Raw genomic sequence first — 14,379 nt, forward strand, 5'->3', positions numbered from 1 at the left:
GACATCTGAGGTTGAACGCTGCTAACTCCAACCATTATCCCGAAAATCTATCACCAGCGGCTAATAAAAAAAAAACCCGCACGCAAATATTATGTATCTAATAAAAAAAATATCAGAAAGGAAACAAAAATCTGGTGCCCTGAGTGTAAAACTGCTTTGTGTGTTTACCCTTGCTTCAAGGTGTTCCACGCTGTTGAAGAATTTTAAATTCTGAACAGTATGAAATAAAAAATGTTTGTTTTCAAGGCCATCAAAACAGTCCTTTTCACTACAAATATTGATAGAGGGGTACCCGAATGCACTGTTTCTTTTTCATCTTGAAGGCTAATTTTTAAGTTCTTTTTATGACACAGAGAAACTGGAAAGAGTATTCTAGTTAAAATATTTCATCAAAATAATGAAATAAAATCTACCCTATATATATATATATATATATATAAAATGATAAGCCTTTTTATGTCATGTTTATCGAAACGTTTTGAAACTCAGGGGCTACCCTGAGTGTCGAGTCTTCAAAATTCGAGTCATCAGAATTCAGGGGCTGAACCCCCTTTCGAGTTATCACAATTGAAGGAGAACTGGTCTACCGTACCGGAACATGGGGGGGTTGGGCATAGCCCCCTAGTTAATAAATGAAATATATAAATAATAACGGGAACATTTTCACCTTGCCAACACTCAACATTGATGTGATATGGGTTCCAAATTTCTTGTTTCGGAGATATATATATATATATATGTATTACAAAGTTTTGTAATAAAAATTTCTGCTACAATGAAGTTTGGCAGAATCAACAATATTATTACTACCTTATTTCTGTTTCTTGTGTGGGAGAAAAATGGTAAAATGTCACTCTTATAATTATATGAGATGTTATAATGGCAAAAATAGTAAGAAAAAAGTCATTTGCACTTTCTCTTCAAAACACAAAGAAAGAACATTGTAAATTCAGCCAGTGGAAAAGAAAATACTACATATTTTTCTCCTGTTATCTGATTTTTTTTCTTGTAGTACAAAGAAGAAATCACTGCATATAACTTGAAGTCTGCAAGAGGGAAAAAAATCTGGAAATTGGTTACATTATAACGAATAGAGAAATTATGTCAGAAAAATTATTCACGTAAGATTCTAATCTCAGCAGACATAACATTTTCTTCTAGATTAGATATCTAAAGTAACTGAACCTTTGCTACTATTTTACACAAAAATAAATGGGTATGTTCCCCAAGTGATTCACGTTTGTAACAGCTGTCTTGCGAACGATTTATGAAATAAATTATCTGAAATATCCGCAGATTGATTAGGTCTATACCCCCCACCCCAAAAGAAGATTATAAAACGCATATGCACCTTTTCTTTGAAAATAATTCACATCCTCTTTTTCAAGATAATTGTATGATTTAATTTCTAATTTTTGATAATAAAAGTGAAACTGATCATTATAAATTAAGCAATTATTTTGGCATAAATAATGTATAAGCATGTAAACAAAATATCAGTATTTCTGTTAGGATATAGGTAATCAACAATCGAAAAGGAAACAAGACATTCTTGACATATTCTGCGCTACAGCCTGAGGCACTTTAGTGTTCTCCCCATTCTTCTCAATAGCACTGAGAGTAATAAGCCTTCAACTTTTCCTCCAGCTAAGAGGATATTACCAAGTATTTAGAAGACGCAGATTATTTCAGAAATAGCTTTCAGCAGCAGCAGAAGTAATATTTAGATTTTTTTAAAGAAAAACAAACACAAATAATACTACTGAACTTTCTTTTGTGTGGTATGCATATAAACAATTTTGCATGGTGAAAATATAGCATATTATTTCTAAAATTTCACATAATTTCAGCAGACAGTAGAACAGCTGGTTTTAGATTGCAAATAAATAGAACAGAATTAGAAACTTCACAATACAATCTGATTACCGTATATCTTTTGTCAAAATGGTAAAATGAAGTAATTGATTTTGAACGCTGTCTAGAAAAGCTTTCAAACCTGTGAGTTCTAGGAGAGGATAAGGGGGGGGGGGGGAAGCATTAGAAAATCTTCAAAATGAAAAAGAATTTTGAATCATTCCGTATATGATATTTTTCACATTATATTTTCAACATATCTACGAGGATGTGCACTAGATATTATCGTAATATGCATAATACAAATAAATAAATAAATAAATGATGAAGGCGAAGAATCACTGCTAAAATATCATTGGATATAAATTTTTGATACCAAAAAGACACACAATCGGAAACCGAGTAATGCAATGTAGCATTTTAACATTTTTTTTTATTTTGTCTTTATGAATAACAAAAAATAGTTTCTAAAACTGAAATGTGATGATCCATATAATGCTATTTGGCTAGAAACGAAAGCAAAAGGACATATCAGCAAAAAAAAAAAAAAAAAAAAAAAAAAAAAAAAAAAAAAAAAAAAAAAAATCAGCTAACACCTTTTTATTCCCGTATACGGGAGTAGCGAGGCCATTTAGCCCTATCTAACTTTTGGAGACTGAGTGGGCAGTTCAATCTCCACTGGAGATTGAACTGCCCACTCAGAGACAAATGGCCCAAATACCCAATCAGAGACAGATGGCCCAAATACCCAATCAGAGACAGATGGCCCAAAGCTATCACTAATTAAGCGGTACGCAGTGAAGAGAGACGGCTCAAATGTGCTGCATCTTGTGGTCCCTAACCCTTAAACAATATATTTAATGTCTGAAATAATGTGGGTTCTACGGTCGATTTTCTTGAGTTTACAGGATGAAAAACCCGAGTTTCCGGGAGAAAAAACCTGCTTTCCCGTGCCAGAGATCGACTAACTCGGGAACCGGTCGAAAAAAGGCTTAGAAAAATTTCCTTTAGTCGCCGACTGGACTCGAAACCAAGTCTTCCTTCGTACGGCCAAGCGTAGTGGTGTGCAAACGCCACATCCACTGAGCTAGACAGGCTCCTCAAAAGGACATATTTATTTCAATAAATATTGTTTAAAAATAGAAATATTTGACATAATATTTTCAAAGCAAACATTTGAAAATTCTGAAATTCGAAAAAAAATTATTCAATTATCATACGTAAAGTTAAAGAACAATCAGTGCAACTCTTCCGGTGCACTGATTTGTAGAATTACCAAGTATTTATAAGACGAAGATTATTTCAGAAATAGCTTCCAGCAGCAGCAGAAGTAATATTTAGATTATTTTAAAAGAAAAACAAACACAAATAATACTACTGAACTTTCTTTTGTGTGGTATGCATATAAACAATTTTGCATGGTGAAAATATAGCATATTATTTCTAAAATTTCACATAATTTCAGCGGACAGTAGAACAGCTGGTTTTAGATTAAAATTAAATAGAACAGAATTAGAAGCTTCACGGTACAATATGATTGCTGTATATCTTTTGTCAAGATGGTAAAATGAAGTAATTGATTTTGAATGCTGTCTAGAAAAGCTTTCAAAGCTGTATAGAAATTTAGAGCAGTTATGCAATTCAGTTCCAGGAGAGAATAAGGAGGGGGGGGGAAGCATTAGAAAATCTTCAAAATGAGCAAAAATGTTGAATCATTCCATATATGATATTTTTCACATTATTTTCAACATATCTACGAGGTTATGCACTAGATATTATCGTAATATGCATAATACAAATAAATAAATAAATGACGAAGGCGAAGAATCACTGCTAAAATATCATTGGATATAAATTTTTGATACCAAAAAGACACGATCGGAAACCGAGTAATGAAATTTAGCATTTTAACATTTTTTTTTTATTTTGTCTTTATGAATAACAAAAAATCGTTTCTAAATCTGCAATGTGATGATCCATATAATGCTATTTGGCAAGAAACGAAAAAAAAAGGACACATTTATTTCAATAAATATCATTTAAAAATATAAATATTTGACATAATATTTTCAAAGCAAACATTTGAAAATTCTAAAATTAGAAAAAAAATTATTCAATTATTATACATAAAGTGAAAGAACAATCAGTGCAATTCTTCCAGTGCACTGATTTGTAGAATAAAATACACCAAATTTTACTATCACTAAATAGATTCATTGCAAAAGCTGATCAGTGTCTTTATGAATTTTTTCGCATATGTGAAATTCGTTTCAATTTTTGGGAAGAGACACAATAAATCACTTTTTAGAGGCAAGAAAGGTCAAATATCTTAGGACAGTAAATGAAATTCTAAGCAACACAATAGACGTAAAGACTGGGGGAAGGGACACAAAGGTCACTCAGCAACAGTTAATCCACTAAATGGCTATAGAATAGCCGAAACGAGATTAACGGCGGAGGAAGGTAATGGCATGATAAAAGGTAGAATGCCGATGAAGTTTTGATCCATGTAAAAAGCTAGGGAGTGTTGAATATTTCATCCACATCCATTTCCATTTCAGGAAAAATTATCATCATCATCATCAAATTCCTGACATGTACCCTCAAGGGGAGTACAGGATATAATAGTACTACATGAAAAATTTACATCATTACTAACTTCCTATCTACAATTTTCCCCCAAATTAGTGTGTTACTTGTCAACACTCCAACATTATCAGATCTTATATTTCTATCCTCTAAGGCACTTTGTACCGTATCAATCCACCTATACCTTGGTCTTCCTCTACATCGTTTTCCAGCCAACCTGGCAGAGAACACCTGATTTGCTAATCTTTCCTTGCCATTCTGTTCAAGTGACCATACCACCTGAGATTAGCTCTGCTAACGCATTCCTGGACGTTGACAATATCAAGTTCTTTCCTAATATTCTCGTTTTTTAATATGACATTGCCATTGATGCCATCTGTTCACGTCTCCGATCTTTCTCAGGACTCTCATATCTGTGGTTAGTCAAGTGTTTTACTTCTGATCCAGCTCTCAGATCCATAAGTTAAAACTGGTTTGAACACTGTCTTGTATACAGCTAATTTAGTGTTCCGACTAATTTCTCTCATTTTCCATATGAATTTATTCAATTGACTTCCTACCATACCAGCTTTATTGATTCTGTTGTCTATTTCCATATTTAATTTACCATCTTCACTAAAAATCGTGTCTAAGTAGTTGAAATGTTTTACTTGTTCCACAGGTTCTCCATTCACAACACAGTTGACATTTTCAACGATTCTACCTATTTTCATTGTCTTTGTCTTTTTATTGCTGAACTTCATACCATATCTATTACAACAGTCATTCAATTTAGTCAGCGAATCTTGCAAACTTCTAGCGGATTTATTTAGAAGTATAACATCGTCCGCATAAAGCAAAGAGGTAACATTAACATCTCCAATTCTGATATCGTGTTTAACACCACTTTCCTTCATAATGTGATCCATATAGATAATGAATAACAGAGGGGATTAATGTACATCCTTGTCTCACACCAGATTTAACATTAAACCATCTTCCTGTAATTCCTTCAATTCTAACTGCTGACTTGCAACTCAAATAAAGACTAAGTATTGCTTGATATAATGCCCCATTGACACCATATAACTGTAGTGTATTGAATAACTTCTCTCTTGGCACCTTGTCATATGCCTTTTCCAAATCGACAAAACTTAAATACAGATCTTTGTTATATTCCCATGATTTCGCCACTATTTGTCGTAAAGTGACGATCTGATCCTGACAGCCTCTATTTGGCCTGAATCCAGCTTGTTCTTCACCAATCTTTTCTTTCACAATTCTTCTCAACCGTTTCTCAAGTATACTGGCATAAATCTTGCCAGGAACATTCAGTAGGGAAATACCTCTGTAATTCTCACATTCTTTTTATATATGGGTACTATGAGAGCTCTTCTCCAATCATCGGGAATTCGTCCCTCTGTCCAGGCTTTCTGAATTATGCAGTACAGCCACTGTAAGACTCTTATACCACCATACGTCAGCATTTCTGGTCAAATACCATCTACCCATGCTGCCTTGCCACATTTCAAGACTTTGATGGATTTTTCTACTTCAAGTATGGACATGTATTCCTGACGGAATGCCTTGTCAGTGTTTTTTACCACTGTGCTGTCATCACTGCTTGTTTCATTTAGCAGTTTTTCAAAGTAATTACTCCATACTTTAAGGATATCTTTTTCTCCCGTTTTCATGTCACCTTTATCATCTCTAACTTCTTTTACAGCACTCTTTCCTCCATTTCTAAGCTTCTTCAACAACCTCCAGAATATTTTGCCACCTTCTTGATATTTATTTTCTATGTTCTTGCCAAAGTCCTCCCATGACTTTTGTTTAGCTAGTTTTACATGCTGTTTAGCTTTCTTACATTTGTCTCTGTATTCTCTAAGAGCAAAAGCTGACTTATTTGACAGGAACGTTTGATATGCTTTCTTCTTTTCCTTCACTGCCTCTTTAACTTCCTGTATCCACCAGGGAGTTCTGATTTTTTTATCCTTGCAGACAACCTCACCACATGCCCTAGCTGAATTAATCAGGGTTTTCTTCAAGGTTTTCCACTGAATCTCCAAGGTTTGGTTCTTGCTCTCAACCTCTTTCATTTTTTCTTCAATAATCTTTGTGTATTTTAGTCTACAGTTCATATTTGAGAGCTGCTCAACTTTTATTCGCTTTAAAACTTTCCTACATGTCATTCTTTTCAATATGAAATTCAATTTTATTCTATTCAAGACTAAACAGTGATTGCTTCCAATTTCAAATCCTCTGTTCACTCTGGTGTCCTGTACCAGGGAGAAAACATCACTATCAACAATAACATAGTCAATGAGACTTTTCTTATTCCTTGCCTTCTCTCTCCATGTTAATTTGTGCACATTTTTATGTTGGAAAATGGTGTTAGTAATAACCAGTCCATGTTCTGAGCAGAAATCCAACAGATATTTGCCATTATTATTAGCTTTACTCTTTTCTCCAAATTTTCCCAAAATATTTTTGTATGTCCACAATCATTTCCTACTCTGCTATTTAGATCCCCAACAAGCACCAACTTTTCCTTATTCATTGTGTCAGTTGATTTCTTTAAAGCCTCAAAAAATTCCTCCACTTCTACCTTAGTAGAACCTTCTGTGGGACCATAGGCACAAATAAGTCTCATTGTCCAGTTCCCCATTCTCATATTTCCCCACATTATTCTACTTGAGACTGACTGCCATTCAAGAAGATTAGCCTCGTATTTTGTGTTGAATACTATGGCTACTCCTTCTTTTCCTTGATTGTCATTGTTTGAATATAACATTTTGTATTTATTGCTCAGAAAGATCTCACCAGTTTTTGTCTTTTTTGTTTCAGTCACCTCTATTATGTCAATCTGGTACTTATCTAATTCGTCAGCTAGCTCCATTTCTTTGCCATTCAGACTTCTTATGTTGATAGTACCGATCTTTAACTTTGGTGATGTTTTGTTGGGGTTTGTTTTCAGATTTGTTCCAGTAGCTGACTTTCCGCTGTTTGCCCTGGTTCCGTGGCGAAAACAACGGGGGCCTTGTTTAACAGGGCGATGCCCCAGCGGGCATGAAATTTTGTCATGTTGTACCATCATTTTTTATTTTGGTTTAACCAATAAGAATACAATTTGGTCGGCTAAATCCTAAATTGCCAGCCCATCCTCATTCGTTCAGTATCCAGGTAGATATCCAAGAGGGTGCACCACGAGAGGTAGCCAATCTTCATCCTTCAGTCTTCACTAAAAGGTAAGCCAAAGCAATTAGTGAACCAAGGCATTCAAGAGAGAGAGAGAGAGAGAGAGAGAGAGAGACCACAAGAGGTGATGCTACCAGCTTGTGGCTCTAAATTATAACACTGTATTAATTTATGTAATAAAGAGTTCCATGGCTGATTTTTTTGAGACGAGGATTTAAAACCCAATTTTGAGAGATTAAAATCTACTGGTCTATGCCAAAGATTGATTAATTTGTAATCACTGAAGAAAGGCCCAGAAAAAAAGTTTCTCTAGTTGGCAATTAGAATTGAACTCATAATGGCATATCTTAGAGAAGTCTAGTGCTGTGGAAAGAAATGCTATTTCCACAGATCTATATAGGCACATTGCAATCAGGAGTGTTTATATATATAGTATATATAGTATATATCAATATACTTTTAGGTAGAAAAGTCATTGAAAACCTGAAAAGAGGAAAGGTATAAAATTGGTACAGTAGCTGCACTACATAATTCAGAAAGCATGGTCAATAGGTGATGACTGGAGTCAAGATTTCTCATTACCAATCTACAAAAAAAGGAAATAAGACTGAATGTGAGTATTATGGTGGAATTTTCCAACTGAGAGTTCCCATAAGATTTATGCAAGTTTATTGAAAAGAAGTTAAAAAATCGTGGGAATGAACAGGTTCAGGTGAGAGAGAGGTTGTCCAAATCAGATTTTCACTTTAGAATAAACACCTGGGAAAACATGGGAATATCACAAGGATCTAAATTTACATTTTGTAGATATGGAAAACTGTGAGACTGTTTTATAAGATTATGAGTTTATGATATTTTGACAACAGAAAAAGAAATACACAGCAATGACATAAAATTAGTGATTATCATATTATATAAAAATGGTAGGGGTGCTTAAGGGTCAAAGCGGTATAACTGAGAGGAGACCTCCACATAGCCTTTAAAGGAATGCAGAGAACCGACCATGGCTTCTGATCTAATGTCCAATCCTCACCTTCTCGTGTTGCACTTTGTTGGGTATCTACTGAACGAACGAGGATGGGTTGGCAATTTGGGATTTAGCCGACCAAATTGTATTCTTATTCGTTAAACCAAAATACAAAATGATGGTACAAAATGACAAAATTTCATGCTGGCTGGGGCATCGCCCAGTTAAACAAGGCCCGCGTTGTTTTTGCCAGGGAACCAGGGCGAATAGCGAAAGGTCAGCTACTGGAACAAATCTGAAAACACACCCCAACTCAACATCACCAGAGTTAAAGATCGGTACTATTAACATAAGAAGTCTGAATGGCAAAGAAATGGAGCTAGCAGAGGAATTAGATAAGTACCAGATCGACATAATAGGGGGTGACTGAAAAAAAAAGATAAAAACTGGTGAGATCTTTCTGAGCAATAAATACAAAATGTTATATTAAGGCAATGACAATCAAGGGAAATAAGGGGTAGCCATAGTATTCAACACAAAATACGAGGCTCATCTTCTTGAAAGGCAGGCAGTGTCAAGTAGAGTGATTTGGGCAAATATCAGAATAGGGAATGGGACAATGAGACTTATTTGTGCCTATGGTGTCCCACAGAAGGCTCTGCTAAGGTAGAAGTGGAAGAATTTTTTGAGGCTCTAGAGAAAGCTACTGACACAATGAAAAAGGAAAAGTTGGTCCTAGTTGGGGATCTAAATAGCAGAGTAGGAAGTGATTGTCAGACATACAAAAATGTTTTGGGAAAATTTGGAGAAAAGAGCAAAGCTAATAATAATAATAATAAATACCTGTTGGATTTCTGCTCAGGACATGGACTGGTTATTACTAACACTATGTTCCAACATAAAAATGTGCACAAATTCACATGGAGAGAAGAGGCAAGGAATAAGAAAAGTCTCATTGACTATATTATTGTTGATAGTGATGTTTTCTTCCTGGTGCAGGACACCAGAGTGTACAGAGCATTTGAAATTGGAAGTGATCACTATTTAGTCTTGAATAGAATAAAATTGAATTTCATATTGAAAAGAATGACATGTAGGAAAGTTTTAAAGCGAATAAAAGTTGAGCAGCTCTCAAATATGAACTGTAGACTAAAATACACAAAGATTATTGAAGAAAAAATGAAAGAGTTTGAGAACAGGAACGTAACCTTGGAGATTCAGTGGCAAGACTTGAAGAAAACCCTGACTGATTCAGCTAGAGAGGCATGTGCTGAAGTTGTCTGCAAGAATAGAAAAATTAGAACTCCATGGTGGACACAGGAAGTTAAAGAGGCAGTGAAGGAAAAGAAGAAAGCATATCAAAAGTTCCTGGCAAATAAGTCAGCTTTTGCTGTTAGAGAATACAGAGACAAATGTAAGAAAGCTAAACAGCATGTAAAACTAGCTAAAAAAAAGTCATGGGAGGACTTTGGCAAGAACATAGAAAATAAATATCAAGAAGGTGGCAAAATATTCTGGAGGTTGTTGAAGAAGCTTAGGAATGGAGGAAAAAGTGCTGTAAAAGGAGTTGGAGATGATAAAGGTGAAATGAAAACAGGAGAAAAAGATATCCTTGAAGTATGGAGTAATTACTTTGAAAATTTGCTAAATGAAACAAGCAGTGATGACAGCACAGTGATAAAAAAACACTGACCAGGCATGCAGTCAGGAATACATATCCATACTTGAAGTAGAAAAAGCCATCAAAGGCTTGAAATGTGGAAAGGCTGCAGGAGTAGATGATATTCGACCAGAAATGCTGAAGTATGGTGGTATAAAAGTCTTACAGTGGCTGCAATGCATAGTTCAGAATGCCTGGACAGAGGGACGAATTCCCAATGATTGGAGTAGAGCTCTCATTGTACCTATATATAAAAAGGGAAATAAAACTGAATGTGAGAATTACAGAGATATATCCCTATTGAGTGTTCCTGGTAAGATATATGCAAGTATACTTGAGAAACGGTTGAGAAGAATTGTGGAAGAAAAGCTGGGTGAAGAACAAGTTGGATTCAGGTCAAAGAGAGGCTGTCAGGATCAGATCGTCACTTTACGACAAATAGTGGCGAAATCATGGGAATATAACAAAGATCTGTATTTAAGTTTTGTCGATTTGGAAAAGGCGTATGACAAGGTGCCAAGAGAGAAGTTATTCAATACGCTACAGTTATATGGTGTCAATGGGGCATTATATCAAGCAATACTTAGTCTTTATTTGAGTTGTAAGTCAGCAGTTAGAATTGAAGGAAGTACAGGAAGATGGTTTAATGTTAAATCTGGTGTGAGACAAGGATGTACATTATCCCCTCTGTTATTCATTATCTATATGGATCACATTATGAAGGAAAGTGGTATTAAACATGATATCAGAATTGGAGATGTTAATGTCAGCTCTTTGCTTTATGCGGACGATGTTATACTTCTAAATAAATCTGCTACAAGTTTTCAAGATTCCCTGACTAAATTGAATAACTGTTGTAATAGATATGGTATGAAGGTCAGCATTAAAAAGAGAAGGACAATGAAAATAGGCAGAATCATTAAAATATTAACTGTGTTGTGAATGGAGACCCTGTCGAACAAGTGAAACAATTTTTAGCTACTTAGGCACGATTTTTACTGAAGATGGTAAATTAAATATGGAAATGGACAACAGATAAATTCATATGGAATAAGAGAGAAATTAGGCGGATCACTAAATTAGCTGTATACAAGACAGTGTTCAAACCAGTTTTAACTTATGGATCTGAGAGCTGGGTCAGAAGTAAAACACTTGACAAAAGACTAGAGACTGCAGATATGAGAGTCCTGAGAAAGATTATAGGCATGAACAGATGGCATCAATGGCAATGTCATATTAAAAACGAGAATATTAGGAAAGAACTTCAGATTGTCATCATCCAGGAATGCATTAGCAGAGCTAATCTCAGGTGGTATGGTCACTTGAACAAAATGGCAAGGAAAGATTAGCAAAACAAGTGTTCTCTGACAGGTTGGCAGCAAAACGACCCAGGGGAAGACCAAGATATAGGTGGATTGATACGGTACAAAGTGCCTTAGACGATAGAAACATAAGATCTGGTAATGTTGGAGTCTTGACAAGTAACAGACTGATTTAGAGGAAAATTGTAGATAGGAAGTTAGTAAAGATGTAAATTTTTCATGTAGTACTATCATATCCTGTACACCCCCTGGCAGGAATTTGATGATGATGATAAAAATGGTTGCAGAGATGATTTCATATCATAGATTGTAATAACATTACAATATTTTTAGATGTTCTCAGCCACATGAACAAGAAGCTCTACAGATTATATCCATAATATTACCAAAGTAATAGAAAAGTAAACATATATTATCTTCCTGCATATTTAGTGTTTATAGATTTGCAGACAGCTCTTGATTCTTTATAAAATCAGAAATAACAAAGAACTTAAAACAACATGCTATTCCACCAAAATATATCAGATTAAATTAACTGTAGATCAGAACTCAACAGTCAGTATAGAGTTAGAACATCATGGAAAGGAGGGAATTAATGAGATCTGAGTTTCAGATTTCCTTGTTTCCCTCCTTTATGGAAACACTATCATGGGAAAACAATGAAATTAACAGCAAAAGAATCTAAATAATTTATGTTTTGCAGATGGCATTGTTCAGTTAGCAAAAAGTAAAGAAGCAGTTCAGAAAATGCTAAATGATCTTGAGAAATAACAGAGAAAAAAAAAGTTTAATGATTAAAATACAATAAATTCAGATCAAAGCAAACTAAGATCAGCAGCTAATGCTATTGAAATTATGGATGATTATTTACCTTAGATAGTTCATTAGCTTTAAGATAAGGAAATAAATAGAACAATCTAGAAAAAACTGTAGATCAGGATATTCTAGATGCCTGGAATAATTATTTTGAAATAAAAAACTGTTAAATGGAACAAGAAATGACAGAACAGTAGCAGAAAATATTCAAGAAGAATACAAACAGGCACACATATCAGTACTTGAGATAGAAAACGCTACCAAAAGCCTGAAATGTGAAAAGACAGTTTGAAGTAGATGATATATGACCACATAAATAAGACGGCCTCATAGTTTGTATCTATAAAAAGGGGAATAAATCTGAATGGGAGAATTACTGAGAAATTTTTCTACTAAGTGTTCCAGGTAAGATTTATGTAGGCATACTTGAGAAGAGATTGAGAAAAATTGTGGCAGGAATAACTTGAAGAATCTGGGTTCAGGCCAAATAGAGGTTGTCAAGATCAGATTTTCACTTTATCACAAATTGCTAAGAAATCATTGGAATATAACAAGGATTTGTACTTAAGTTTTTGTAGATCTGGAAAATTCATACAAAAGGTGCCCAGAGAAAAGCTCGAAAAGCTTTTCTCTGGGCACCTTACTACAATTATATAGGTAAATGAAACATTATACAGAGCAGTACATACTTTAAGTTGTAAGTCAGCAGTTAGAATTGAAGAAAATAAACGAAGATGGTTTGATGTAAAATCAAGTATCAGACAAAAGATGCACACTATTTCTACTCTTATTCATCATCATGCACTCCATATAGGAGTGCATTATGAAAGAAAGTAGCATTAAACTCAATATTAGAACAGAGATAACAAACTTAGATCTTTGCTTTATACAGATGATGTACTCCTAAATGCAATGCAAGTCTCCATGGTTCTCTAATGAAACTGAATAACAGCTGTAATAAATTGGGCATGAAACTCAGCAATAAAAATACCAAACTATGAAAATATGCAGAATCATATTTAAATAAAGATATTTAGTTGAAGGGACTTGGCATGTTAACATTCTGGAATGTGTGAGTACTAATTACAAATGGTATGGTTACTTAAAGAGAATGGGAGAGCAAAAGTTATCAAAAGAGGTGTTTGATGCTAGGAAAGACCCAGAGATCTAAGTGATTTTATGTAAATCATAGTATCTCAGAAAACCAATATATAACAATCAACAATACTGGAGTTCTGACAGACTAATTTGGAGAAAAAACTGCCAATTTAATAATAATAATTTAGTTACTAATAATGTAAACTTTTTCTGCAGTGCCTTCAAGGGTACACATCAGGAATGTGATGATGTATTCACAACGGTTAAACAATAATCTAAGGTGGCATTTGAAGACAGTGTTTTCAAACACCCTTTCTTTCTATTCTGTTTTGCTTAAAGTCAACTGAAACAGTTATCACATGCTTCACTCAATATCTCAATTTTTGCAGGCTAGAATGACTAAGTGGACAGCACCTACTCTGCAAACTGTTGAACTCAAATCCCACTGTAGTATGGATGTTTATGAAATTCTTTAAGTGGTAAATGGTTTCATGCATGGCATGAAACTATCACCAGAATGATATGAAAAAGTTCATGTTACTCTTTAGAGCAGGGATCCTGGATAACTTTGTCCATGGTACTAGCATGTTATACATTTTCAACCTTTTGTATGTGGTATTCTAATAACACAACTACTCACTATTTTCAATAAGATGCTTATGTTGTTGCTACATGCTTAGTATAAAGATCTAGGTGCAAATTATGCCTGAGAAGGTAGGAATTCTATGCTAGCTTTTTCAAACAAGGCTAAGTTATCTAATTTCAGGCAGGAATCTTGTTTTATCCCTTAGAAACTCAATTTTAGCCTGACCAGTCATAGGATCTTGTACATTTTGGGAAATGATAAGATTTACATTTTGGTCCATATATGTCACTTTTGGCATTCAATTATGAAG

At 34.4% G+C, this 14,379-nt stretch overlaps 1 protein-coding gene across 4 annotated transcripts in view; it reads right to left on the minus strand.

Moving 5' to 3' along the window:
* IntS1 (integrator complex subunit 1) overlaps positions 1-14,379 on the minus strand; it is a 664,867-nt gene that overhangs the window by 151,934 nt on the left and 498,554 nt on the right. The window lies entirely within an intron of this gene.

This window comes from Typopeltis vanoorti, chromosome 20 (assembly GCF_054136105.1).
Source record: "Typopeltis vanoorti isolate ZY-2024b chromosome 20, IOZ_Tvanoo_1.0, whole genome shotgun sequence".
Taxonomy (NCBI): domain Eukaryota; kingdom Metazoa; phylum Arthropoda; class Arachnida; order Uropygi; family Thelyphonidae; genus Typopeltis; species Typopeltis vanoorti.